The sequence below is a fragment of the Rutidosis leptorrhynchoides genome, chromosome 8 (assembly GCF_046630445.1).
Source record: "Rutidosis leptorrhynchoides isolate AG116_Rl617_1_P2 chromosome 8, CSIRO_AGI_Rlap_v1, whole genome shotgun sequence".
Classification (NCBI taxonomy): Eukaryota; Viridiplantae; Streptophyta; class Magnoliopsida; order Asterales; family Asteraceae; genus Rutidosis; species Rutidosis leptorrhynchoides.
Window position 1 is genome coordinate 365,391,593 of NC_092340.1, and position 4,184 is coordinate 365,395,776.

Consider the following 4,184-nt stretch of genomic DNA (forward strand, 5'->3'; position numbering starts at 1 on the left):
TATAAGAGGTTTCAGATTCGTTTGTGATGACCCGAAAATTTCCGACCAAATTTAAACTTGAATCTTATTTGATTTCGATACGATAACCATAGTCTATAAAGTTGAGTCTCAAAATTTTTGAATTGTTTAAATGGATTCAATTAACCTTTGACTATTCCCAACGATTCACGAACATCGGTGTAAATAAATATGTAAATATATATGAATTCTATACATAATTAATATTGTAATATATATATATATATATATATATATATATATATATATATATATATATATATATATATATATATATATATATATATATATATAATAAATATTAAGGATTCAATAAATTATATAATTGGTAGATATAATAATTGGTAATATATTAAACTTAATTACAAGTTTGAATATAATTGTTATATGAATATTATTACTAGTATTATTATTAATTAGTATTAATAATACTACTAAATAGATTGTTATTATTATTAGTATATATATATATATATATTGTAATTGAATATTAAATATAGATATTATATATATATATATATAATTAATAAATATTAAGGATTCAATAAATTATATAATTGGTAGATATAATAATTGGTAATATATTAAACTTAATTACAAGTTTGAATATAATTGTTATATTAATATTATTACTAGTATTATTATTAATTAGTATTAATAATACTACTAAATAGATTGTTATTATTATTAGTATATATATATATTGTAATTGAATATTATATATATATATATATATATATATATATATATATATATATATATATATATATATATATATATATATATATATATATATATAACTATTAAATATTACATAATTAATAAATTGTAATATTAAAGGTAATTACAAGTTAAAATATAAATGTTATATTAAAATTATTATTACTTTCATTATTATTATCAATAGTAATATTAATATTAATATCGGTATTATTAATAGTATTATTCTCAATATATAATATGTAGATATGAAAACTTTAATAACTTTACTAAGAATATGATTTAAAAGAATTATTGATTATTATTATAGTTTTCAAAAATTATCATTTTATTATTAAATATCATTAATATTGATATCATTCTTATTATTAGTTTTATTTTGATTATTAATATTATTATTATTTCTATTAATATTTGTATTTTTATTAGTTCTAATATTAATAATTGTATTATTATTATTAATGTATTTATATTTAATTGTTATTAGTATCAAATATATAACATCATGTGTATATGATCGATTTCAGATGCATGCCACAATTTAACTATACTTAATTGTCCTCTGCTTTTGAACTGATTCAAATGATTCAATTAAGTCATGAAAACAAACAAATGCTGTTAGAGGTCAACTTCACTTTATTTATTTTACTCCTGACAGAAAAATTCTTGTCGAGCAAATCCAACTACGAAACAAACTATAATTGATTCGTTTAAGCTAAAATAATATCACTTAAATTCTAGGTAACCATCAGTTTGCAATGGGAAGGAATACAGAAAAAGAAAAATCGAAAATATACTTGTTGGTCTCTGTTCTTACTTCTTTTTTCTCAAACCTCAAAAACTAATCAATTTTCCAAATGTATAAATGTAGTTGTGTTAGGATTCATCCATTAAAACTTTCTGCAAAGTTTCCATCTCCAATTCTTATTATCTTGATTTAATTTTTGAGTCAAAGTTTAAGACTTAAAAAGTCAACAAGTGTTCTTCATTGAAATTCGAATTTTTTGTTACGAATTAAGTGAAATTAAGGTTTGATAAAAGTTACAGAAGAGTTTTAAAACATTTTTCGTGTTATAAACTTTGTCCAAAACATGATAAATCTCAACATCAATTTTTTTTTTTATGATAGCAGCGACGAGCAGAAGCAGTCCAATTTTTTTTTATTTTTTTTACAATACAATCACAGGTATATCGATTACTTTTAGTTTATGAATCCAAAAAAAAATCAATTTAATGTGTATTGCTTTTGGTTGAGTTGTCTCTGGTCGATAGATATCATGAAGAATATGAGTGGAATCGAAAAACAGAATAAATATATTTAGTTAATAGATTAAATCAGAAAAGCTGGGTTGGAGGGATGGTTAAGATTAATTACGGATATGCGAGAGGTCGCGGGTTCGAGTCCAGTTTTGGATATTTCTTTTTGCAAGCTAGTTTTTGAGGTAGATTTCAATTCCAAACTTTATTTTTAATATTATTATTATTAATATAATTTCATTTACAATTATTATTGTTATTATTGATAATATTATTTTTATTGTCATTATTGGTATTATAAGCATTATTATTAGTAATATCATAATATAACCATTATTATTATTATTAATATAAATATTACAAGTGTTATCTTTATGATCAATTTATCATTCTAAGTAGTATCATTATTATTTTGATTATTATCTTTGCTAGTATTATAGTTATTATTATTACTAGTATCATAATTATGTTTATAAGTAATAGAAACGTTATTAATATTAGAAATTTTCATAAGTATTATTAATATCATTACTATTATTATTAATTTTTATCATTTTAGTGTTATTATCATTATTATGATTATGATTATTATTATTATTAATATTGTGAAAATAATACAAATTATTATTAACTTCATAAATATTAGTATTATTATCACTATAAATATTAGAACCATTACTATTAATATAAGTATATTATTAGTATTAGTAACATTATTTTTATCACTAATGAAATCATAACTATTATTATCTTAATTAATAGTATTAAGTATTATAATTATTATTATTTTTATTATTAATATTACTCTAGTATTACTATAACTATTTTTTTTTGCAAACAAAAGATTATGTATATAAAATTAAATATAATAACCATAACCTAAATATATAAATACTTTATTTAAAATATACAAAATGAATATATAATAAAATATATAAGTTAGTAATATAGAAATTATCACTAATAATAATATAAATATCTACTCGATTACGATTATATGTATTAATGAATATACAAATGATATAGGTTCGTGAATCCGAGGTCAACCCTGCATTGTTCAATATAGTCATATGTATTTTTACTACAAAATACATTAGGTAAGTTTCATTTGCTCCCTTTTTAAATGCTTTTGCAATATATATTTTTGGGACTGAGAATACATGCGCAGCTTTTATAAATATTTTACGAAATAGACACGAGTAATCAAAACTACATTATATGGTTGAATGATCGAAGCCGAATATGCCCCTTTTGCTTGGTAACCTAAGAATTAGTAAACCAATCTACTAATTGACGCGAATCTTAAAGATAGATCTATTGGGCCTAACGAACCCCATCCAAAGTACCGGATTCTTTAGTACTTCGATGTTGTTTATATCATGTCCGAAGAATTTCCCGGAATGATAGGGGATATTCTTATATGCATTTTGTTAATGTCGGTTACCAGGTGTTCAATCCATATGAATGATATTTTTGTCTCTATGCATGGGACGTTTATTTACGAGAAATGAAAATCTTGCGGTCTATTAAAATGATGGAAATGAAAGTTTATGATAAACTAATGAACTCACCAACCTTTTGGTTGATACTTTAAAGCATGTTTATTCTCAGGTACTAAAAAAATCTTCTGCTGTGCATTTGCTCATCTTAGAGATATTACTTGGAGTCATTCATGAGATATTTCAAAAGACGTTGCATTCGAGTCGTTGCGTTCATCAAGATTATTATTAAGTCAATTTTAGTTAGTTGTGTTAGGAAATGGTATGCATGTCATCAACTTTCGAAGAAATGAAAGCTTGTCTTTTAAAAACGAATGCAATGTTTGTAAAAATGTATCATATAGAGGTCAAGTACCTCGCGATGTAATCAACTGTTGAGAATCATTTGTAATCGATATGGACTTTGTCCGGATGGATTAGGACGGGTCACGTCAGTTGGTATCAGAGCGGTGGTCTTAGCGAACCAGGTCTTGCATTAGTGTGTCTAACTGATAGTTGTTTAGATGCATTAGTGAGTCTGGACTTCGACCGTGTCTGCATGTCAAAAGTTTTGCTTATCATTTCGTGTCAAAAATCATCTACTTATCATCCTTAGAAAATTACCTACTTATCATTCTTAGCCTAGACACTTCTTATTGCATTGATTGCATGAATAGTGTCGAGACAAAATTCATATCTTAGCGTGTCTGC